This window comes from Macaca thibetana, chromosome 6, assembly GCF_024542745.1.
Source record: "Macaca thibetana thibetana isolate TM-01 chromosome 6, ASM2454274v1, whole genome shotgun sequence".
NCBI classification, from domain to species: Eukaryota; Metazoa; Chordata; class Mammalia; order Primates; family Cercopithecidae; genus Macaca; species Macaca thibetana.
In genome coordinates, this window is record NC_065583.1 from 63,725,400 (window position 1) to 63,752,973 (window position 27,574).

At 35.5% G+C, this 27,574-nt stretch overlaps 1 pseudogene; it reads left to right on the forward strand.

Moving 5' to 3' along the window:
- The first annotated feature begins 9,369 nt into the window (after window positions 1-9,369).
- LOC126956133 (receptor-type tyrosine-protein phosphatase S-like) lies at window positions 9,370-17,702 on the forward strand (annotated as a pseudogene).
- Window positions 17,703-27,574: the final 9,872 nt, after the last annotated feature.

Genomic DNA, 27,574 nt, shown 5'->3' on the forward strand with positions numbered 1-27,574 from the left:
GAGGATATCTCACTTTCCTCCTCCATCAGGAAATTAGGACTAAACTCATTAGGCTCACAGCCAACACCCTGGAAATCTTTAAATCTCCTCCATCCCACTCCACTGTGAAGCTCAAGTTACATTTGGAACTCTTCAATGTTACTATACCACTTCCTTCTACCACCTCCTCCTTTAAGTATGTACATTTAAATCACACTTTGACTACAGTTTGGTTACTAAGAGAATAGGGTGGGAGGCAAGAGTGCTTTCACAACAATCTGCTCTACATCAAAGGTAGACACATTTTAAAAATGCAAACCATACTCATGTTCAACTTCATAATTGATCTTGGCTTGTATACTTAATAGGAATGTCAGAATGCCTATTCTGACATGATAAAAAATCCCAAATACATGATAGAATAATTTCTCCTTAATTCCATTCTCCCCCTGATCTTCTCCATCTCAGTATGTGCTATCACCATTTACCCAGTTGCACAGGCCCAAAACAAAATTAGCTTTTCTGTCCATTATCTCTCCACCTACTGTCTATATCTAATCCATAAGTAAGTCTTGTTGACTCTGCCTTCAAAATGTATCCAGAATCTGATCTTCCTCCACAAACAACTACTCTATCTTACCAAATCTATTGCAACAGACTTCTTACTCTCTGCATCTATCATTATATCCTCCCTTGCTCTCTATAATCTTTTAACCATACTTCATAGTGGGAAGGCACTAATAAATATGCCATGTGAGGCCTTTAAATCTAAACCCTAACTACCTTTCTGAACTCATCTTAACTCATGTCCTAGCCTGGTGCCTCTTTCATAGTCTTCTTGTTGCTCCTCAGACACGCTAAGCTCATACCCCTCTTAAGACTTTCACTTACTCATAACAGTCTGGAATGCTCTTCCCTACATCTTCTCATAATACACTCCCTCACTTTGGTTTCCCCTAATCACTGTCACATCACATCCTCTACATTCTTACTTTACTTAATCTTCTTCATGGCACATATCAGTACACAAAATTATATTATCTCATTATTTGACTTTGGGTAATTTTGTGTTTTCCCACAAGAATGTTCCCATGAAATCAAAAATCGTGTATATCTTATCTACAGGTCTCATTTCAAGAATTAGAAGAGTACCCAGAACAGGTGCTCAAAATACTAGTTGAATAGGTTAATAAAATTTGATTATGCGGCTCATCCAAACACATGCACCTAGAGAAACACAGCTACATGCCACAGACTTAAAGATACCAAATAGACACACTCAGAAAGATATTTATACCACAAACGATACACAGTCATGCTTCTTAAAACTTTCAGAGGTTTCTCATAGTTTTAATGATAAAGACAAAAACTTCTAACATGGGTAACAATATTTAGCTCGATATGGTTTCCACGTACTTCTCCAACATCATCACAAACCATACTCTATCCTTCTTAGTCTAGTCACACAAATGTTCTTGCTATTCTTTGTACTCAACAGATTTTTTATATTAAAATAATTTTATATAGTCACTACTTGGAATGCTCCTCTCTTTCTTCTTGTGTAACTTAATTTCCACTGATCATTAATATACTAGAACAAGTGTCCCTTCCCCATGGGAAGATTGGTTGATCTCCCTAAACAGCTCAAATCTTCCTAGTTATATAAGCATGAGACTCCCATAAATGAATAAATAGATGAATGAATTTTGACAATGTTGCTAATGATATTGGGCCTCTAAATACATTTGAGTATTGAAACTTTATCTCTACTTGCTGCTGTGGTATTTCACGTTAATTAAAACTCTTGTGTAGCTGCACATCAGTCACATTCCCCCAACTGCAAGAGATGCAGTCAGGGAGATGAAATAGACCAGCAGGCTTCACATGCTTTCCATCATCATAATGGTGACAGAGATAAAGTTGACATTGCAGAAGTTACCAGAGCTTCTATTTACCTACTGATATTTACTGTGTTCCCCCAGGACAGCCAGTAACATCATTTACTTCAGATAAGGTATGTTTGACAATGCAGTGAACATTAAAAGGAAAGGTGCCTGGGTAAAATGAAAACAACACTGTGTCCTGGAAAGGGGAAGAGATGGATGGGCTATGTATACATGTGGGTTTATTAAACATCAGGAATGACAGTCACAATAATAAGACCTGGCATAGAGTGCACTGTCATTTTCATAAGTGTATCTTCTAAACATCATTTATGAAAAGAATTCAAGTGAGAAGGTTATTAGAAAAAATAAAAGGCATATACTGAAACCTGAGAGCTTAGATATTTTGGAGTACTAATTAGTCAAATAGATGCATATTCATTGATTCAAAAAGAAGAGCGGTATGCCTCCATAATTTCAGACACAAACCATCAGATCACTGAGCAACTGGCAGGTCATTAAGCAAAATTCTCCAGGTACCTATACTGGTTCTTCCATGTCTAAGTGGGAATCAGAGCTCTTGGGGCATAGGGGACAATAATCACAATATCCAAGGTTATCATGGGATTAGTCTGCACTCAGACTCTGTTATTGTGCACAAGACCATGTGTGTCTAAAAGACAAAATACAAATGTCCTCACAGTAAAAGAGAGCCAATAGCCAGAATGTCTGTCACACAGCAAATAAGGCCAAGTGCTTCATTAGACTGTAATTCAGTTTATGTCTTTTCTGTCATCCTTAATTAACTATGATTGAATCTACCTACCTCACGCCCATAAAGGATTCATTTCTACTTCTGTCATCACCTTGTGAATTCTTCTGTAGTGACAGCCCTACTGTTATCCAGCCAAATGACCACCTGTCCACTCAGCTGAGACTCTCACTCAAACATGGTTGTGCCCTCACTCAGGAGCACACCGGCGCTTGGTAGCTCATAAGAAAACTGACACTGACATTACCTGAGCACTTTCTAAGTCAGCTACTTTTAAAAGGGCAACTCAAAAGCTCTCAAACAGAGCCAAACAATGACACTTTTAAAGCTTCCTAGCATAGAAACAACACATGCTACTTTTCATTTGTCGTAAGTCATGTAAGAAGATAACATAGATTAAATTTTCTTAATTATAAGAAAGCCTATATTGAATCATAAAATGGCAATTCCAACCTTTGTTTTGCAGGTTCTGGCTTGGATCTTTCTATATGGTCATTTCAAAGAATGTACTTTTCATTTTCAAAACGTTTACAACCAACCCTTGAACAATGAAGGGGTTGGGGTTTCCAGCCTGTGCCATAAAAAATCCTCATGTAACTTTTAACTCCCTCCAAAAGTAATTACTATTAGTCTACTGTGGACTGGAAACCTTACCAATAACATAAACAGTTGATGAACACATTTTCTCTATGTATTATATACTGTATTCCTATAATAAAGATAAAGAACATGATAGAAAATCATAAGGAAGAAAAATAAATATACAGTATTCATTGATGCTGTAAGTTTATGTCATCTGTTTACAAGATAAATAATCTGTCTGAAATGGTGGCCACTGCAGCTGCAAACTTTAATCTATGATACATATCAAGTAATTCTACTTTTTAGTGTAATGTCATGACTTTTCTCTGCTTCTTGGGAGCACTCCCAGAAACACTAGTGACACGTTATGTGGGTCCCATGGTGTTATTTAATGTTTAAGGTATTACACGAAACACAATGAAAAATATGCAAGAACTTGGAGAGATCAATTTTACTGAGATACACAATTAACTGGAGAGAACGGCACAAAAGGAGATACTTAGTGTTACATGGCAGGTTAGCAGATCCTTGCAACACTTGAGATCCCCACAATAGCAACAGGAGATAGCTATGAAATTATTACTGTAGTATGGTATGTACTGCAGTTAATTACATGCAGTCATTATTTAATACTGCATCTTTATATGTCTTTACATTTCTCTCAACTACAAATAGCACCATGTCTGTAGGTGTTTGCATATGTAAGTTTTGATAAATTTTAAATTTTTGTAATAGACTTCTGTATTTTTATGATAGCAAATGCTAAAATAAAGTAGTATCTACATGTATTTTATGAATTGACAGCACAACTAAGTTCTCCTTATTGTTTTTATTTCTTGGCTACAGGATTCATCTGTTAGTTTTTTCAAGTTTTCACAAATTTCCAAATAATTTTTCAATATATTTATTGCAAAATATCAAGGTGAAAGTGTACACCATTCGAACTCATGTTGTTCAAGGATCAACGGTACTGTCAGTTCTAACACAAAAATGTTTTTATTTATGTAATAAATATTTATTACACAGACACTTCTTTAAGTACATGGGTTTAACAGTGAAGGAGATAATCTGTTTTCAATTTTATAGTTTAACATTTAAATACAGAGATGTGAATATGTTGTCATATTGCAAAGTAATAAATGCTCTCATAGGAGTGAAAGCAGGGCTCAGGGAGGTAAGTGACAATCATTGGGCTTTGCCTTAGACAATCATGAAAACCTTTCTTGAAGTTTCAGCTGAGATCTGAACTAAACCCATGAGTTAGGCAACACAGAATAGCTTTGTAGGGAACAGGCAGGGAAAGATCTAGACAGAACAATGTGTCATCTTGTAGTAGGAATATAAAAATTAAACAATGTTCTGATATTCTGGGAATTACTAGGATAAAAACTAGGTTAAAGAGACTCAAAACTGTCATTTTCATATGGGAACAGAGATAAACATATACGTGATGTTCTCCTATGGGTATAACTGTCATGTAGGTGAGGTTTGTAGTGAGTTGAGGTCAAGTTTCATTTCTTAGATTATATGTAAACTGCCACCTGAAGCAACGACAACAGAGGTCAACAGAGGATATTAGCCAGGTGTGGTAGCTCACACCTGTAGTCTTAGGTGTTTGAGAGGCTGAGGTGGGAGGATTGCTTGAGCCCAGAAATTTGAGGTTAAAGTGAACTATGATCACACCACTGCACTCCAGACTGGATGATGGAGTGAGACCCTGTCTCTCTCTTTTTTTTTTTTTTTTTTTTTTTTTGTTTTGTTTTCTTTGAGACGCAGTCTTACTCTGTCACCAGTCTGGAGTGCAAAGGCACGATCTTGGCTCACTGCATCCTCCTCCTCCTGGGTTCAAGCAATTCCCCTGCCTCAGTCTTCCGAGTAGCTGGGACTACAGGCATGTGCCACCAAGCTCAGCTAATTTTTTTCTATTTTAATAGAGACAGGGTTTCACCATGTTGGCCCGGATGGTCTCCATCTCCTGACCTCATGATCTGCCCACCTTGGCCTCCCAAAGTGCTGGGATTACAGGTGTGAGCCACTGCACCTGGCCATCTCGGTCTCTTAAAAATTATTTGGAGCTCAGCTCTTCAACAAAGACATAAAAACATAAAGTCTTTATAACAGGCAGGGAAATAACTTTCCTGTAGACTCAAAAAATTGGCAAGTGAAATAGGGCTTACATAAAAAATAATGGAGGCCAATGAATACAAATGTTAATTTGCTATATTCTTTCTCCTTTATCACATGTAAATACTTATTTCTTAAATCAACATCTATTTCCTGCAAGATACTTGGCTAGGCAAAAGATTTTTAATAAGCAAAATGACCTCAATTTTCCAAAGAAACAGATGAAGAAATCAATATTTTCCATGACGTGTCACAACTTCTGCAACAAAAAAGGACACAGGAGATAGATGAGAACAAGGACTCAAGTGGCCCACTTGACACAGAGAGGAGTTTTGAAGCTACTGAGAAGAGTTTTACACTAACTTTCTTAAATAATGCTTAGGAATTGCCAGTGTGAACTTCAAGCCAGGGAAGGCCACAGGCAAACACATACAGTAGGGGTCCCAATCCCTGGGCCCCAGACAGATATCAGTCTGAGGCCTCTTGGGAACGGGGCTGCACATCAGGAGGTGAGTGGCTAGCAAGCGGACAAAGCTTCATCTATATTTACAGCCACTCGCCATTGCTGGCATTACCTCCTGAGCTCTACCTCCCATCAGATCAGCAGCAGCATTGGACTCTAACAAGAGCAAATACAAACCCTATTTGAACTGCGCATCTGAGGGAGCTCGGTTGCACGTGAGGGAGCTAGGTTGCTAGCTCCTTATGAGAATCTAGTGCCTGATTATCTGTCACTGTCTCCCATCACCCCTGGACATGACCATCTGATTGCAGGAAATCAATCTCAGGGCTCCCACTGATTCTACATCATGGTGAATTGCATAATTATTTCACTATATATTACAATGTAATAGAAATAAAGTGCTCAATAAATGTAATGCACTTGAATCATCCTGAAACAATTTTCCCCCCACCCCAGTCTGTGGAAAAATTGTCTTCTACAAATCCAGTCACTGGTGCCAGAAAGGTTGGGGACCACTGATATAGAGGGATGAAAAAGCAGATTGTCCAGGATCACTCAAGTGTAGTGAAAGAATTTAAACAGAGTAATCCAGAGAGCAAACAGAAGTGCAGGTTCAGGCCCCTAATGGTCCACCGCAGAATACAGTGACAGCTTACTAAGGCAGTGACAGTTGAGATGGAAAGGAGAGAATGAACACACAAGATGTTTAGAAGGTAGAATTAACACAAATTGTTGAAATTGAGCAATGGTGAAAATAAACCCTCACCCATAATTCAGGACTCACTCATGTTAACTATGAATACATTCATGAAGAAAATAGAATAATGTATCTGAAATAACTGTGCTGTCAGGACATACGGCTACTGTAAAACCAAAAATTACCTCTGACTTAAATGGCCGCTAATTATATGGCACAACTTCTTTTTCAAGAACTGAGAAGGGATGAACACACACACACACAAGCAAATTACAATGAAGAGAGGTACATATTGGGGTGGGAGGAACAGTAAAATCCTTTGAACTGTTCAAAAACCTACATGATTTTATAAACCACCTTTCCATATACTATTTGGTGAATTACCATTAAAAATCTCAAGCAAATCAGACAGGAAAATCATGAAAAAGTCAAATGATTACAGGTAAAGAAAATTGTTTTAGATAAATGAAGCTTCACTAAACAAAATCTGCTTAATAATTTTGGCTGAAAGCTGCAGATAATATGTAGCAATAGGAGCAGGGAACTTAACATCTCTGCCTGGCAAAAAGAAACAATTCAGCAAGCAACAGTGAACTGATATGCACTAAATAAACAACCAGGCAGACACACCACTGTGAAAGGGCTTTTTATATAGCTAAACCAAGCTGGATGGCTTAGAGTTGGAGAAAGAAGTGCTAAATATGTAACAGCCTGGGGCCTCGCTGGACCCAAATAATAGTTATTTCTGAGTAGGTCAAGCAAAAGTCAATAAAAAGGAAAGCAGGAATGGCTGTTGGGTTCATAGTAGGATAATAATGCCCTTCTGGGAAAAATCTGGGTTTTGAATAGCCAAAATCGAATACTTAAGTTTCAAACACTTTATCATAGACCACCAGTTCTGGAAATATCAGTAGAATAGCTAGAAAATAGGTAAATTCTGCCAACCAGAATCATCCTTAATATAGATTCCCTAAACCAGTGTTTTCAACATGGGTAGAAGAATCACCTGCAATGGAATTACAAGGAAGCTTATTAAGTGGAAATTCCTGGATACCACCTCAGACTTACCAAATCAGAATTTCTAAGGAAGAAGCTTGGTAACTTAATTTTTAATTGAATTTTCAAAAGATTCTTCTGTCTTCTAACACCAGAGAACTTTTATTTTTGCTTATTTTGCATTTTGCTTTGCTTTCAAATGCCATCATTCACAGATAATAGATTCGCCAGAGAGGGAAAGGCAGAAAAGGAGGGAAGAGAGATCAGATAGATACGCAGCCAATTTCTGGCCAAATTATTCTTTTGCAGCAAGCTAAGGCTAAAGTAACACTCTATAAAGCACTAACTAATTAGAAAACAGGTTCTTTTGAGATAAAAGAACAAACGTAGAGCCAACAATTAGACAATATAAATGGTCGTTTATAATCAAGTGTCAGATTGTATGGAGCAGAACATGCCCACTGTATTAGTCTGTTTTCACACTGCTACAAAGATACTACCTGAGACTGGGTAATTTATAAAGAAAAGAGGTGTATTAGTCTGTTTTCACACTGCTGATGAAGACATAGCCCAGACTAGGCAATTTACAAAGGAAAGAGGTTTAATGGAGAACTCACAGTTCCACGTGGCTTAGGAAGCTTCACAATCATGGCAGAAGGCAAAGAGGGGAAAGTCACATCTTACGCGGATAGCGGCCGGAAAAAAAAAAAAAAAAAAAAAAAAAAAAAAGAGAGAGAGAGAGAGAGCTTTTGCAGGCAATCTCCTGTTTATAAAGCCATCAGACTTACTCACTATCACGAGAACAGCACAGGAAAGACCCGCCCCCAAGATTCAATTACCTCCCACTGGGACCCTCGCACAACACGTGGGAATTCAAGATGAGATTTCAGTGGGGACACAGTCAAACCATATCAAGAGGTTTAATTGACTCACAGTTCCACGTGGCTGGGGAGGCCTCAGCTAACTTCCAATCATGGTAGAAGGCTAAGGGGGAAGCAAGGCGCGTCTTAAATAGTGGCAGGAAAGATAGAGTGAAGAATGAAGAGCCACTTTTAACACCATGAGCTCTCCTGAGAACTCACTATCAAGAAAACAGCATAGGGGAACCACCCCCAGGATCCAAGCACCTCCCATCAGGCTCCTTCCTTGATACACGGGGATTACAATTCAAGATGAGAGCCTAACCATATCACCCGCAAAGGTGATTCAGAAGCTGAACTTCTCTGTGATTTCTTCAATTCTTCAGTTTTCCTGAATCCCTTCCAGTAAAGTTTCTATACAATAATCTATCAGTAAGTAATTATCAATAAACCTTTAAAAAAATTACACAGGAAAACATTTGTTGAAAGTTTGAAGATAGTATCATCTATAAAAATGTATTTAAGATGATTTTTTTTCCTTTTTTGGTAGGCGAGAAAGCAAGATAATAAATGCACTTAGTAGAATATTATAGTAAACAAATTCTTTAAAAAGGTATATACTTTACTCTCTCATAAGACTATGCATCTCTTGTACAGACATCCTGGTGAGAAAGTGGAACCCTAAATGGACACTGAGCTTCAGGCATTTTTATCGGACCTCCGATGAAAGGTATAGGCAAGTGGGGTCAGGTGTGTGGGATGATTGCACTTGTCAATTAAGCTCTTGATATGGTTTGGCTCTGTCCCCATCGAAATCTCATCTTGAATTCCCATATGTCATGGGAGGGACCCAGTGGGAGGTAACTGAATCATGGGGGCAGGTCTTTCTTGTGCTGTTCTCATGATAGTAAGTCTCACAACATCTGATGGCTTTAAAAACAGAATTTATAAACCTGTGAATATATATGTATGTTGCAAACCCTAAAAGCATAAATTCACCTAATAATTGTGATATGTATCTCTATAAGGCAAGTATCGAGGGTGAAATTGAACCTGAAGATTTGTTAAATGAAACTATGCAGTAAGTTTGTAAAGACATATGCATACTTCACCAACCTGCTCAAATTTAGATTGGCAAACCCTTTCCTCCTGATGGGCACTGCTGAGAGTAAAATGAATGAAGTCTGAATTATGGTCTGCTATTTCTTCTACCAAAAGCCATAATCTTGAGCCAATAGGTGTGTAATACTTTTCAATGTTATTATTAGCAATGTTTATTTAGTTAATGCTCCTGATGAAATAACAATTTTTGATCTAGATTTTTTAGAGAGTGTTATTTAGAAATTAATATTAGAAATTAATAATTTCAATATTCAAAAGTTATTTTAAAAAAGAGTAAACTATCAGACTCATCTCTTAAACATTAGAGTTGCTTCTACATCCCAAACTCTAACCACTCAGTCAAATTTATTACTAATGGGTAGGTACAGAGGGTGGTTAAGAAAAAGATACAGCTTTATGCTTTACTTTATTCTATTTGAACATTACTCAGCTTTGTGCCCAACTGAACTCACTAAATTTCAGCTGTGCCCAACACAGAATGTGAGGTGGACTCAGTTCTGTCCCACAGGTGACCAGCAACTACAGAAGAATTGAAGCCATTGACCTCAGGGTTTGATTATAACCTCAGGGACAATAAGTAACCGGGTAGTCTCCAGGTTGGGGCCAGAGTTAAATGCTCCCATCAGAACTTCCTTGAAGAGCATAAAAGCCCTATTAGTATATTGTTATTTCTTTGAGATTTGTTATGGTGAAACTTTAGTAGCAAAAACATTCAAAAATATTTATGACTTAGAAAATACTTTGACTCATATTTTCCTTACCAATTTGGTTGTAAATTTGGATAAAACATGAAACAGTCCCTTTTTACTTCTAAAGAAAAAAGAATGGAGAATTTTCCACAAAGATTTACCAGTGATAACCACCTCTGTGAATTAACTATAAGAAAGAAATACCAACATTTTGAGTCCTGGGCAGACTATTCATCCTTCTTTTCCATCACTTTATCTATCTAACAAAAAAAAATACAGTTACAGGTTAACTGGGAAAACCTGTAATTAAAAAAAAAAAAAACAAAACTTGTTGTGGAGCTTTGTATCAAAGAGCAATTGCATTCCACCTATATACCACAGTAATACTGGTCAACATCTATTTTTCCACATATCTCCTAAAATGCTTTGTGTAGTCTTACTAAAAATTGTCTAACAAGCAGTGTTGAAATAGTTGTTAAAGTATTATAACAAATAATGCTCCTTTTCTTTCCCACATACTCAACAATTGTGATCCATGAGAAAAATCCACATCCAAATGCAGGGTTTGCTCAAGTTCATTTTCATTATAATGTAGGCACTTTACATCACTTCAGGGCTTTTACCAGGAGAAATATTAGAAATGTTGAAATATTTATTTTTGTTTTTCTTCCTTTTTTGGTAGCAGACCTCAGTACATTTGCAGAATGTCTTGTAGACCCAGAACATGCTGGGTGAAAACAACCTTTGCATATTTTTGCATGGCTAATAAAAAGTCATTCTTCAAAAGCATATCACCTGTCAGCATTACTTTCCAGAAAATATTTTCAGTTCTGTGCAGCTGCATTTTACTTCCTCTATCCTTGGCATAAGTGTTCAACCAAGTGCATGCTTTGCACCTTCAAATGTATTTTTCCAGTTGCATCCTTGTTTTTATTTTTACATTCCAGGATGTAGCATTGTCAGCTTCGAAGGATTTGGCTAATTCAGTAGTTGTAGTGTTTTTAGCTATTCCTATCCACATTTCACGCAGTCTCTAGTGGAATTCTGCAGCATTCCAATTCACCTCTTGAAAAGATCATCCTAATTTGATGCAGATGTTAAGTTCACACCTGTGCCACAATGGTAGCTGAAACAGAGATTACATTTGATACATATTTATGGAAGCCATTTGGTCATTTGGCTTTGTAACTAAGAAGATGTGTACGATTTGTAAAAGTTGATTATTTTCATACATGGATATGAAAAGTATTATTGCCCAAGAAATTTAAGACCATCAAATATAGGCTTATATATACATGGCTATTAGCCACATAAGTTAGCTTATCCATTTAATCATCAAATAAGCATCATCAAGCACTCTTTAGGCACTGCAGGTACAAACTCTTCCATAAATGTTCTTATAGTTTTTCTTTAGTAGTTTTTCAACTTTTATAGAAGCAACTTGATTTTTTGCTAATAAACACATGAAACCACAGAACTGACACTTTATTAGTATGAATTTTTTATAAATATAAACTTATAAAACTTTATAAATAATAAAAATGATACAATCACTATTTTTCGATTTTATATTATAAAGTCCCAATTCAGTCTCTATTATATTTATTATAATTCAGTCTCAATCATATCTTTTAGTTGCATAATATTTTTTAAATCCAATTCATTCTGTAATTGCTTGCAAAGGGTTGTAGTAATTTAACTACTCCTCATGCCAATTCAGTATACCCCTCATGTACATACAGATGGAAAGAAAAGTTTTATTTATATATGCACAGAAATGAGTTAATCTGGTAGAATTGCTAAAGAGTCTGTGGTGTTCAATTCATTACAAATATAATATAACACATTTGATCATGTACAGTCCTGTGTCACTTAAGTACAGGGATACATTCTGAGGAATGCTTCATTAGGCCATTTCAGTGTTATTTGAACATTATAGAGTGTACTTATACAAATCTAGATGATATAGCATACCAGACATCTAGGGTATATGATATTGTCATTTACTGCTCTTAGGATTATGAACGTGTATATTATGTTACTGTACTAAATACTATAGGATATTATAACACAATAATAAATATTTCTGTATCTAAACATAGAAAAGTAAAAATATATTAAAACAGGTTAAAAGTGGTACATCTGTATAAATCACTTACTACGAATAGAGCTTGCAGGACTAGGAGCTGCTCTGAGTGAGTCAGTGAGTGAGTGGTGAGTGAATGTGAAAACCTGGGACACTATGTACACTCCTGTGGACTTTAGCAGCACTGTACACTTAGGCTACACTAGATTCATTTTGAAAACTCTTTTTTCAATAATATATTAATGTTAGCTCCTTATTACTTTTTTACTTTATAAACTTATTTTTCTTAACTCTGACTCTTTTGGAAGAACACTTAAAGTAAGACACAAATACATTGTACAGCTGTATAAAATACTTTTTCTTCATATTCTTATTCTATAAACTTTTTTCCTATTTAGCTGTTTTAGTATATGATTTTTGTTTAATTTCCTACATATCACTTCATGCATATATAACTTTTTTCTTCAGGATCTTGTCCTCATTAAGTGCTATCTTCCTTGTAGCTTCAAGAATGTTGGTTTTTATTTTTGTTTTCTTTTCTCCTAGCCCAGTGACTTTGCAAATGTTCAAGCTGCTACTTTTCCTTCAGCATCTCTTTCTTTTCGTTTTTATTTGCAAGTTTCCTGTGCTGGAAAACTGTGGTAAAAATGTACCTAAGTGCATTTTCTTTCTCTCCAAGATCTTAGTGTTTCTAACCAGACATTTTTATTAATATATAATATTTTTGTTCATGCCAACTTTTCTGATTTATAGTTTATTTTGTCTGATTTTGTATAGTCACCTCTGCTCTCTTTTGGTCATTATTTTTATGACCCAGCAATGCCATTACTGGATATATACCCAAAGGATTATAAATAATTCTAGTATAAAGACACATGCACACTTATGTTTATTGCAGCACTGTTCACAATAGCGAAGACTTGGAACCAACCCAAATGCCCATCAATGTTAGGCTAGATAAAGAAAAGGTGGCACATATACACCATAGTATACTATGCAATCATGAAAAAGGATGAGTTCATGTTCTTTGCAGGGACATGGATGAAGCTGGAAACCATCATTCTCAGCAAACTAACACAAGAACAGAAAACCAAACACCACATTTTCTCACCCATAAGTGGGAGTTGAAAAATGAGAACACATGGACACAGAGAGGGGAACATCACAAACTGTGGCCTGTCAGGGGATGGGGAGCTAGGGGAGGGATAGCATTAAGAGAAACACCTAATGTAGATGACTGGTTGATGGGTGCATCAAACCACCATGGCACATGTATACTATATAACAAACCTGCACGTTCTGCGCCTGTATCCCAGAACTTAAAATATAACTATTTTTTTAAGTTTCAATATAGCAGAAAGATATAAAAGCTATAAATATTTTCATACCTAATAACAGACTATAAATATATATAAAGCAAAACCTGACAAAGTTGAAGAAATAAAAAGTTATACAGTATTAGTCTGAGCCTTCAATATCTCATCCTCAATTATCCATAGACAACCAGACAGAAGATATGTAAAAAAAAACAGAGGACTTAACACAATAAATCAACTAGATCTAACAGACATGTACAGAACACTTCACTCAGCAACAACTACATGCATATGCTTCTTAACTGCAGATGAGACATTTTCCAGGCAGACCGTGTTAGGCCACAAACTAAGTCTTAATAGATATAAAATATAGATATTGTACAAAGTATCTTCTCTGTACACAATGAGATGAAGTTAGAAGTCAATAACACAAAGAAAATGGGAAAATGAACACATTTGTGGAACTTAAAAAACAAACTCCAAATCAGCCAGTGGATCAAAGAAAAAATAACAAGCAACAGTTAGAAAATAATTCGAAATAAATTAAAACAAAAACACAATATTCCAATACTTATGGGACACAGTGAAAGTAGTGCTAATGGGAAAAATGTATAGCTATAAACATGTTTAAATCAACAAAGATATGAAATCAACTACCTAACTTGGCAACTTAAGGAACCAGAAAAAGAGAACAATTTAAAGCCAAATATAGCAGAAGAAAGGAAATAATAGACTATAGCAGAGAAAAATGAAGCCCTGAATAGAAAAACAATAGAGAAAATTAGGGAAACCAAAAGTTGATTATTTGAAATGATCAAAATAATTGACAGAACTTCGAATAGAACAGCTATAAAAAAAGAAGACTCAAATCACTAAATTCAGAAATTAGAATGGGAACATTACTAGTGATTCCAGAGAAATTAAAATTAAACATTCATAATTGTACACTAACAAATTGGCTAATCTAGGTGAAATGGAGAAATCATAAAAAACATTAAGCCTGCCAAGGCTAAATTTTGAAGAAATAGAAAACCTAAATAGATTTGTAACTATTGGTACGAAGATTAAATCAGTACTCAAAAATGTCCCAACAAAGAAAATTCCTGGACCTGATGGCTTCACTGGTGGATTCTACCAACGTTTAAAGGAGACTCAAAGGATTAACACAAATCTTTCTCAAATTATTCAAAAAATGGAAGAGAAGAGAACATTTTCTAATTTTTCTATAAGGCCAGTATCACCTTGATACTAAAGTCAGACAAAAACATCACAAGAAAAACAAATCTACAGACCAAAATTTCTGATAAACATTGATATAGCAATCTGAAACAAAACACTAGCAAATTAAATTTAGTTACATATTAAAAGCATTATGCATTATGACTAAATGGGATTTATTTCTGGAATGGAAAGATGATTCAACATGCAAAAACCAATCCATGCAAGGCACCACATTAACAGAAAGAAAGTACTAAAAAAAGCACACATTATCATCCCAATTGATGCAAAGAGAAGCATTTGACAAAATTTAACACCCTTTCATGATAAAACACTCAACAAACTAAGAATAGAGGGAAACCACTCAACATAATAAAAGCCATATATGAAAACCTGCAGTGAATATCATACTCAATTATGAAAAACTAAAAGTTTTAATATCAAGAACAAGGCGAGGGTTGCTAATTTTGGCACTTCTCTTCAGTATAGTATTAGAATTTCTAGCCAGATGAATGAGTCAAACGAAAGAAATACAACACATATGAATGGAAAAGGAAGAGGGGAAGAGGTAATATTATCCCTGCAGATGACACAATCATATATATTGAAAACCTTAAAAATTCTACCAAAAAAATGTAGATATAACAAATTCAACAAAGCAGGAGGATATAAAGTTAGCACACAAAAATCAGTTACATTTTCATAGACGAACTGAACAATCTGAAAAGGAAACTTAAAAAATTGCATTTACAATAGCATCAAAAAGAATAAAATGCTTAGGAATTAGTCAAGAAGGTTAAAAACTTGTACAACAAAAACTACAAAATATTGCTTAAAGAAATTAAAGAGGACATAAATAATTGGAAATTCTATGTTCATGAATTGGAAGGATTAATATTATTAAGATGATTAAGATGTTAATACTACCCAAAGTGAGCTACAAATTCAATGCAATACCTATCAAAATCCCAGTGATGTACTTATCAGAAATAGAAAAAACCTCCCTAACATTTATATCGAATTTCAAGGGACATTGGTCAAAGTAATCTTGAAAAAGGACAAACTCAAAAGACACACACTCCCTGACTTGAAAACTTGCTACATAGCTATAATAATCAAACCATAAAGTACTAGCATCAAGGACTTATGACCAGTGGGATAGCATAGAGTGCCCAGAAATAGATCCTCACATACATGGTCTAATGATTTTTGACAAAGGTACCAAAACCATTCAATGGGGAAAGGACTATCTATTCTATAAATGGTGCAGGGAAAACTGGATATCCACATGCAAAATAATTAAGTTGGACCCTTTATACAAAAATTAATTCAAAATGTACCAAAAACCTAAAGGTAAACTAAAACTCTAACACTGTTATAAGAAGCATAAGAAAAAGCTTCATGACATTTATTTGGCAATGCTTTCTTGGATATGACACCAAAGGCATAGAAAAAGACAAAAATAGAGAAATAGGAATTCAAAAAGTTTTTAAAATTAGAATGTGATGGTATGCATCTGTAGTCCCAATTTCCCAGAAGACTAAGACAGGAGGATCGCTTGAGTGCAGTTCAAGTCCAGCCTGGGCAAAATAGGGAGACTTCCATCTCTAAAAAAAATAATAATAATAATAATACATTTGTGAATCAAAAGACACTGTCAACCAAGTGTGATAAACGCAAACCATAAGATGAGAGAAGATATTTTCAAATCATATAACTTATAAAGGATTACTATCATGAATATATACAGAACTAAAAACAACCAAAAAATCCCAACAACAATTTGATTTAAAAATTGACAAGGGCTGTGTTGCTCCCTTTCTCACCATGTGACATACTTACTCCCCCTTTAGCTTCCACCATGCAGAATCTGCAAGAGTTGGCTGAACTGGTTGCTTCATTGTCATAGATGCCATGTTAGAAAGAATCAAGCATGAAAAAACTATAGATAATTATGCCCATGCAACTTTAATGAGACCCCAGAGGAATTACATGGTTCAAGCAGGAGACCAATCTATCTTTGTCCATGATGCACGGTTAGAAGCAGTTACTTGTGTAAATACCAAAGTGCCAGCTAGAAACTTGTATGCATATATTAGAAGCTGACACAAATAGAGACGGGACAAAATGTCATAGGAATGGTGCTCAAATTTAAGCATCTAACCAGCTCAAAAGCTCAAATCTCAGGATTCATCAGTGCCAATCTTCCATGCAGTAATTTCAAAAATCGCCTTTTTAATATTACACCACATGAATCCACAAGGTTGTACTTGTACTTGCAGCTTATCCATGGAGTAGAAGAATCTGGTTACATCAATGCCAGTTTTATTGATGAGTAAAGAACAACAGAAAGCTTACATTAGGGACCCTTGAAAGAGATCACTGAGGACTTCTAGTGGATGCTCTGGAAACACAGTTTCATCCAGCTGTGTGAAATGGGCAGAGAAAATTGTCACCAATACTGGCCAAAATAATAATCCACAAGATACCAGTACTTTGTGGTAGATCCTATGGCTGACTACAAGATGCCATAGTTTATCTCAAGGGAATAGATGCCAAGGACAGGTGGTCCTGAACAGTGAGACAGTTCCGGTTTACTGACTGGCCAGAGTAAAAAGTGCCAAAGTCTGGAAAAAGATTTATTGACTTCATTGACCAAGTGCATAAAAACAAAAGAGTACTGTGGTCAAGATGGACCTATTTCAGTTCATTGTAATGTGAGCTAGGAAGAAGTAAAATCTTCACAACATTGAGCATTGTTTTGGAAATAATCAGTATGAAGGAATTGTAGATATCTTCCAGACCACCAAAACATTAAGAACACAATGGCCAGCCATGGTACAGAGAATGAGCATTCGTTTTGCTACTGAGTTGTCCTAGAGTAGCTGGGCAGCTTTGATCAATATACAATGTAGAAATCTCTGAACCATTCTGGATTTTTACTATAGTCCTTCAATATTCATGGAGTCTGAGAAGTCTTTCTTAACTTTTAACTAACAACTACTTAGTGGGACTATAACACACATGCACACAATTAAACCAAATCGTTCCAGTGGAGTAAGATTTCACACTTTAATAACCTAACTTGAATCCTTACTGACAAGGCATCTGCAGGTTTTTATTTACCGATACCTCAAGGATTCAAAATCAAGGACAGAAGAAATCACAGTAATGAACAACCACCTCGTTCAGGATTGCTTGATAGGAGTGAAGAGAAATTGAGCGCTGCAAGATATGTGCTGGTGTGGCTCCTTACAATGAAACGGACTCTGCTTTGACATCACTCCTTCCCGCCATGCTGCTCATAAGATTTTAGGCGAAAGGCTGTGGGAATGTTTAAAAAGAAAGTTCTTGAACTAATTTTTTTAGTATTGTAAAGATCTGCTGTACTTCATTTCGAACTTTGTAAACTTTTTTCAACAAAATTTATGATTCAATGAAGTGAATTTTTAAAGTTACATAATTCTTTATTTTTTATTTCCAGATTCTAGTTTTAAGCTGTAGAACTGTTATCTGTAATGTATTGCTCTAGAAATATCAAATAATTTGAAAATTTGCATATTTTGTACAATAATTTAATCTACAGTATAATATCTGTAGATATATCTACAGATATATATGCAGATAATAATATCTGATTAGATTTGTACAGTTTTGATTGGTACAAACTTCTGTACAGTTTTGATTGGTAAGAAAGTATCCATTCTCTTAAAATAGTCAAAGAAAATTTTATTTTGGTTTGATTTTGGAATCAATACGGAGGTGCAAATTATAAAGTTGCTGCTAACATATGTACATATATATGTACAGTGTATAGAGTGTCCACACAAAAAATATAGGCACAACTATCAGTCAGTTCTTCTATGATTTCACTTTTTTAAATGTAAAAAAGCTATTGTAAATGTTTTTTTCAATTCTTAATTTTATGACACATTGGTATTTCCTAATATTATGAAACTTTATTTTTTTAAGGGAAATAAGAAGCGCGCATTGGTGATTGTTAAACCTCACCCCCTAATTTCCTAATCCTTCTCCCCCCACCCACCCAATCATATTCACAAACACCATTTTGTTGGCCAGGCTTCCAACAAAGTTCAATATTTCTAACATTCTAGTACAACAAAATGTTCTTAGGCAGGGCACGGTGGCTCATGCCTGTAATCCCAGCCCTTTGGGAGGCATTGGTGGATGGATCACCTGAGGTCACGAGTTCAAGACCAGCCTGATGAACAAGGTGAAACTCCGTCTCTACTAAAAATACAAAAATTAGCCAGGTGTGGTGGCAGGTGCCTGTAGTCCCAGCTACTCCAGAGGGAAGGCTGAGACAGAAGAATTGCTTGAACACAGGAGGCAGAGGTTGCAGTGAGCTGAGATTGTGCCACCTCACTCCAGGTTGGGTGACAGAATGAGGCCCCGGTCAAAAAAGAAAACAAAAAAAGTTATTAAATATCTGATAAGTGTGGGAAGATCAGTGAATATCTCTTTAGAAGGCAAGAATGTTGTAATACGTCAGCTATTGTTTTAAAAAGTGTATTCAGTGAAACATTGTCTCTAGTGTCTGCTATGAAATTTGCATTTATGATAGGTACCACAGGCAAAGTAAAACTCATGTTACTCTGCTCAGTAAGAAACATTTTGTGGCAAACAGCATTCCTGGGAAGAGCTGTAATTTTTTGGGGGGGTTTTTTATTTGTTTGTTTTAATTATGCATTTAGAGTGTCTTATAATTGATGCCTATTTTAATAGCATTTCTTGTTAGATTTTTGTTCATATTTTCATTAGTTTTTCATATCTTTTATTCTTTTCTTTTAAATCATTTTCTGTTTACCACAGAAAATAAAAAATAGTAAAAATTAAAATGGGCAAAAAAATTTAATATACATTTTATCCAAAGAAGATATACAAATGGCCAGTAAGCAGATGAAAAGATGCTGAACACCAGTAAACATTTGGGAAATGCAAATCAAAACTACAATGAAATACTATCATATACCCATTATCATGACTACTACCAAAAGTTATAAAATAACAAGTGTTGACAAGATAGTGTAAAGGACTAAAGGAATAACACCCTTGTGCTTTGTTGTTGGGAATGTGAAATGGTACAGCTGCTGTGGAGAACGGTTTGGTGGTTTCTCAAAAAATTAAAAATAGAATTATATTATCCAGTATTCTATTCTTGGTATATAGTCTATATTCAAAAAATTGAAAACAAAGTGTCAAGGAGATATTTGCACACTCATGTTCATAGCAGTGTTATTCAGAACAGCTAAAATGTGGAGGCAACCCAAGCACTCATCTGTGGATGCAGGGTTAAGCACAATGCAGTGTATACATGCAATAGAATACTAATCAGCCTGAAAAAGGAAGGAAATCCTGACCTGTGTTACAACATGGATGAGCCTCGAGGACATTATGCTAAGTGAAATAGGCCAGTTACAAAAAGATAAATATTATATGATTCTACTTATGTGAGGTCCTTAGAGTAGTCAAATACCACAGAGAGAAAAATAAAATGGTTGTTTCCAGGCGCTAGGGGAAGAGAGGAATGGAAAATTATTGTTTATTGGGTATAATGTTTCATTTTTACAAGATGAAGAAAGTTCTGAAGATGAATAGTGGTAAAGGCAACACAAGATTTTGGTTGTATTTAATACCACTATACACTTAAAAGTGGTTATGATAGTAAACTTTATGTTATATATATTTTACCATAATTAAAAGCAATCAAGGCAGTTGTCTAACAATCAGTTAAAGTCTTCAGAAATTTTCCTAAGGGATACATCAAATGGAGAAATCTTCATCAAGAAAATGTACTAAATCTCACTAAGAATGGCAAAAGTCTGTGGCATTGGAGCCATGACCCAATCCTTTACCACCCCCACTGTTCCCCCAAATTCTCTATAACAGAAGCTTTGCCCTGGGAATTCTACAACCTGCAAGTGAGACCTAGAAGATGGGGGCTCTCTCCCTTCACCACTGTCTACTCTTGGGCTATGGCTTCACTCTGGGTAGGGCAGGCTGCTGGGATTTCTAATGCCTTGTCACCCCATGTTGCAGGTGTTCTACTCCATGCAAGCAGAGCTAAAAGAACCAGGTGTCTCCCTGCCTCTGCTTTCCCCCCATCCCACTCATAGAGTAGAAGCTCTACTCCACATAGAGCAATCTGAGAAAAATCAGGTTCCAGTGACCCTTGTCTCAGAATGTTCATAGATTGGTGGTTCCATGCTGGAAAGAGTCAAACTGAAAAGACAAGAAGGTGTGGTCTGGTCTTCTCAGTTTGACCACCCCACTGTGATCATTCATAATGTGAGGGAATCACTTCAGGAAAATCCAGGCCCCCCACCCCTCCCTGCCCCACCCCTAGTTGCAGTGCAGTAGCTCTGAGATCTGCCAAGGGTAAAGGCAGGCCATAAAAATTGACAGGAGTGAATTTATTTGAAAAGAGCATAGAGAACTGCATGCCTATGGGCATTGGATATTTTTGTGGAGAGCAATTAAGAGGAAACTGGTGGTTCTATGATACAGGTAATATAGAGGAAACTATAGAAAGATTGCCAAAAAGAGCCCTGCTGGAATCACACTTCATGCTGGGGTTTGGAAGGCTGTGAGTGTGTGCTAAGCTATACTCATTCAGAAGCAATCAGATCAAGAAATCAAGAAGACTCAGAAACGTTTCTTAAGCATACACAGACACATCAACACAGTTATGTACACTGGTACAAACAGATTAAACACAACTGACTACACAATGAGCTACTTTGTCCTAGGGATATTTCTCAGAATGCCAGGATTAAAAAGGTATGTATTATTCCCTGGCAATCTCAAGGAAGGAATGGATATCTATGGTGACTGTGCTGTGTGCCCTCTTAAAATCAACTAGAGAGGAAATTTGTTAGCAAATTATCCCTGGATGAAAGTGAGGCAAAAAATGTAAACTTCAATTGGATAGCACCTCCAAGATATCCAATAATAAAGGATTAAATCGTATTTTCAAAAGGGGGCTTAATCTTGAGAATTGAAAACTCCTGGGGTCCCAATCAGGAAATCTCAGAAGTTTAACCTCCTGTAGCCCCACCAGGTACTCACAATGAAAGTATGAGAAAAATGTATCTTGTTTCAGGCAGGAGTAATGAATAGTCACTGTTTTGAAATAAACCTGGGAAGGAAGCAACCATTTTGAAATATTTCGAGAGACTTCTTCATAACAAACGCCTACACCGTAGGACCTTTCTGACTTAGGAAAATGTCAGTTAAACAACTCCAAACTCCTTAGTCTTCCTTTCTCACATAAGAAGAGATTTTTAAAAAGCTAAGAAATGCTCACAAAGGTCATAACCCAATGACTCGTAACCACTAAAACAATGAGATTTAATCATAAGATTACAGAATGCTTCCCTCCCCAAAACCTTACAACCAGATCAACCAGACTTCAGTATACAAACAGTGAATTAGCTAGAAGAGCTATAATACATAGTCTCTAATTAAGTCTCTGATACACAGTCTCTAATTAAGAGAAAGTATCTAGGGAAACCCAAAGAAAAGAGGGGAGAAAAAATAACTAGTACATAAAAACTTTGAAGTCTCTGGCATGTACAGCTACTATGGTTGTTATGTTAAAGTTTCTAATTAATTAATTCATCCAGTTTACAGAAAACCGCCATTAATTATCTAGATCTATTTGATATTTATAGAATGTTTCATTCAATAAATGTGGTATACACATTCATACATTCATCTCAAGTTACATGGGACATACAGCTAGACAAAGTATATGTTGAGTCATAAACCATATTAACAAGTAAAAAATCAGCAACATAAAGATAGCTAAAAAAAATCCCCAAATATCTGGAGAATAAAAAAGTACTGCTAATTAACACATGAGTCAAATAAGAAGTCTCTTGACAGTTTCTATACCCAGAATAGTATTTCCTAGATTATCTTCCAGAGCTTTTATAGTTTGAGGTTTTACATTTAAGTCTTTAATTCATCTTCAGTTGATTTTTTGTATATGGTGTTAGGAAAGGATCCAGTTTCAATCTTTTGCATATGGCTAACCAGTTATTCTAGTACCATTTACTAAATAATAAATCCATTCCTGAATGCTTGTTTTTATCAGGTTTATCAAAGATCAGAGAGTTGTTGATGTGTGGTCTCATTTATGGGTTCTCTATCCTGTTCCACTGGTTTAAGTGTCTATTTTTGTACAAGTACCATGTTGTTCTGGTTACAGTAGCCCTGTAGTATAAAGTTAGGTAATGTGATGACTCCAGCTTTGTTCTTTTTGCTTAGGAATGCCTTGGCTATTTGGGCTACTTTTTTGACTGGGTAAAGAAAATGTCGGTGGTACATGTATTTTGTGGGATTGGGGAGACTGGAGAGACCAGTAGGTAGAACAGGAGGACTTTATTGAGTGCACTCACACCCAGTGGATTAACATCCAGAGACTGGGCCCAGAACAAAGACAGGACTTGACTTTTATACATACTTCAAAAAGGGGGTTGGCTAGTTTGAAACAAGCTTACAGTGGCGTGAAGCATAGCGGCATGAAAGCAAATGTACAGGGGCAGAACAAAGGCAGTTAATCAATCTGTGACAAGTTCATAACTCAGGCTTACATCTGATTCTTGCTATGCGGCCAAATGGCTATTATCTGGGCTTGCTCAAGTGCCTTGCATGGGCTTATTTCAATACCTTCATCATGGCGCCTAGATGGCTGCAATCCAAGCCTGCTCAGACATCTCAGGACCTTCACTGTGCTGCTTAGATGACAAACAGAATACTTGAAGTTACTAGCTACAGAAAACAGGAATCCATCAGCTCATCAGTTTACTTATGCCAAAGGAGAAAGGAAATTTGTTTTTCTTTTTAGCATTTTTCTGCTTCATATAACACCATGAAATACTATATAGCCATAAAAAAGAATGAGATTATGTTCTTTGAAGCAACATAGATGAAGCTGGTGGCCATTATCCTTAGTAAACTAACACAGGAACAGAAAACCAAATACTGCATTTTCTTAATTTTAAGTGGAAGCCAAATAATAAAAAGTAATGGTACAAAGACAAGAACAACAGACACTGGGACCTACTTGAGGGAGGAAAGTAGAAAGCGGGAGATAAAAAAAAAAAAAAAAAAAAAAAAAAAAAAAACTACCAGGTACTACATTTAGTAGCTTGGTGATGAAATAACCTGTACATTGAACCCCCATGACATGAGTTTACCTATGTAACAAACCGCACATGTACCCCGAACCTAAAATAAAGTGATTTAAAGAGTCTTGAAAAATTGTTAAATATTTTGAGCAAATAAAATGAAAATGCAACTTATCAAAATTTGTGAGATGTAGCAAAAACAGTGCTTAGAGGAAAATTTATAGCATGAAATCCATATGATAGGAAAGAAGAAAGATCTAAAATTGATCATCTAAACTTAGTAAACTGGAGAAGAGCAATGGAAAACCAAAACAACAAGATAGAAATAATGAAAGTTAGAGAGAAAATTATTAACGTTTCAAACATGAAGTCAATAGGGAAAATCAACAAGACCAAAGCTGCTTCTTTAAAAATCAAGACAAAAAGAGAGAAGACATAAATTACTAATATCAAAAATGAGAGATAATCCTGTGGATATTTTAAGATTAATACGGGAATATTATGAACAACTATACTCACGCAAATTTGATAACCTTCATAAAATTGACCCATTCCATGAAAAAGAGAAACTGAAAACTGGCACAAGGAGAACTAGTTTATCTGAACAGCCTATATTAAATAAATTGAATAAGAAATTGATAAATGTCCTAAAAAGTAAGTGCTAAACTCAGATGATTTTACTGGTGAATTCTACCTAATATTTAGGAAACAACACCAGTTCCCTACAATCTTTTTTAAAACTGTGTACTCTTCAGTTGTTTCAATATCTACAAAATAAAAGTACAAAACACTGTCAAATTTATTCTATGAAAACAGCATTACTTTAATACCAAAACCAGATAAAAATATTGAAAGATATCAAAACCACAGACAAATATGTCTCATTAACAATGATGCAAAAAATTCTCACAATATATTTCCAAATTGAACCCAACAATATATTTTAAAAATCTAAGTATGCAATACTGGTTCAACATTTGAAAATCGATTAATATAATTCATCCAATCAACAAACTAATTAAGATGATCATATTATATCAATAGAGAAATACACTTCAATGAATTATAACACCCTCAAAAAACTAGTAATGGAGAGGGAGTTCTGCATTCTGATAAATAATACCTACTAAAAGCCTGCAGCTAACATCATAGTAAATGTTGTGCTTTCTGCCTAAGAACCTTCCTGCCAAAGATGCATCCCCTCTTAGCCAATCCTACTCACAATTTTATGGAAAGTCAAAACTAATACAATAAGACAATAATAGGTAATAAAAGGTAGAAAGGTTGGGAGAGAAAAGTATTTGTGTTCACACATGACATAATTTTCTGTGTACAAAGTCTTCAATAACTAACCAAGAAAACCTCTCCGAAGTAATAAGCAATTACAGCAAGGTTGCTACATACAAGGTTAATATATAAAGGTCAGTTGCTTGCCTATATACCAGAAATTGATAATTGAAATAAGAAATTAAAAACAATACTATTGGCATTACCAATAAACCAAATTATGTATAAATCTAACAAAATATGTACAGCACCTATATGAGGAAAATTGCAATACTAAAGAAAAATTTAAAAGACCCAAGTAAATGAAGAGCTATTTCATGCTCATGTATATGTAAGAAAACTCAATAGTGTTAAGATGTAAATTCTCTGCTACTTGATCTCTAGATTCAACACAATTTCACTCTCAGTAACTTAACATGTAGATATCAACAAATTGATCATAATGTTTACAGAGAAAGGTAAAAGAACCTAAAATTGTCAACACACTACTGAAAAGGAAGAACAAAATTGGAATATTGACACTAGTTGATTTTGAGACTTACTATAAAGTTACAGTAATAAAATGCTATCTTACCAATACCAATACAGCATGATATTGGCAAAATAATACCAATGGTAAAAAGATAAATCAATCAGTGGGAAAGAATAGAACACCCAGAAATAGATACAGTCATACAAACATAGTCAACCGATCTTTGATGAAGAATCCAAGATATTTCAATAAATAAAGGATAGTTGATGGAACAATATGACATCCTTATACAAAGAAAAGAACTTAGACACTTACCTTGTAACTTTCACACACACACATACAAAAAAACTCAAAAGAGACCATAGACTAAATGTTAAAGGTGAAACTATAAAATTTATGAAAGATAACATAAAAGAAAACCTAGGTGTATTAGAAAACTTCTGCTCTGTGAAAGACACTGTTTAGAGAATGAGAAAACAAACCACTGACTGGGATAAAATATTTGCAAAAATGTGATAAAGTACTGGTATCCAGCTGGGCGCAGTGGCTCATGCCTATAATCCCAGCACTTTGGAAGGCTGAGGCGGGTGGATCATGAAGTCAGGAGATGGAGACCATCCTGGCTAACATGGTAAAACCCCGTCTCTACTAAAAATACAAAAAATTAGTAGGGCATGGTGGCAGGCTCCTGTAGTCCCAGCTACTCGGGAGGCTGAGGCAGGAGAATGGCGTGAACCCAGGAGGCGGAGCTTGCAGTGAGCTGAGATTGCGCCACTGCACTGCAGCCTGGGTGACAGAGGGAGGCTCCATCTCAAAAAAATAAATAAATAAAATAAAATAATAATTAAAAAGTCTGGTATTCAATATATGCAAAACTCTTAAACATAAAAAAAAATTCAATCCAATTTTAAAAAGGAAAAAAAAATATGAGCAGATATCTTACCAAAGAAGATACACAGATGGTGAATGGCATATAAAAAGATACTCAACATCATATGTCGTTAGGAAACTGAAAATTAAAACAACAGCAACAAAAACTATTACCTATTGGAATGACTAAAACTCAAAACACTGACAACACCAAATGCTGGTGAGGATGCAAGGCAACAGGACCTACCATTCATTGCTGATGGGAATGCAAAACGGTAGTCACTTTGGAAAAATTTGGCAGTATTTTACAAAATTAAACAAGCTCTTACAATATGACCCAGCCATTGTGCTTCTTCAGATATACCTAAATAAATTGCAAATTTTGGCCACACAAAACCGGCACATATCTATAGCAGCCTTATTCATAATTACCGGAACTTGGAATCAACCAAACTGTCCATCAGTAGGTGAATTTAGAAGCAAATTATGCTGTTCAGCAATAAAAAGAAATAAGACATGAAGGATTTTTTTACTAGAGAAATCATAAAAGCAAATTTCTAGGTGAAAGAAGCCAATCTGAAAAAGCTACTTACAGTATGTTTTCAACATTCTTGAAAAGGCAAAACAGAAATAAGGTGGGTAGTTCCTAGGTTTTTGGAGATAGGAAGGGAAGGACATAGATAAAGCATAGGGGACTTTTAAGGTAGTGAAACTAATTCTTTACAATACATCAGAAAGGTGACTTGAACATCATCAACATTAAAAATATTTGGGTTTCAAAGAACACCATCAAAAAAGTAAAGACAACCCACAGAATGAGAGTAAATATTTGCAATCATTTATCTAATCAAGTTGTATCAAGAATCTACAACTCTCTAATAATTGAACAGTAATGAGACAACTCAATTGTTAAAATGGGTAAAAGATTTGGAAATGTAAAGTTGTGCAGCTGCTTTGGCAAACAGTTGGCAGTTTTTCAAAATGTTAAAGGTATAGTTACCCC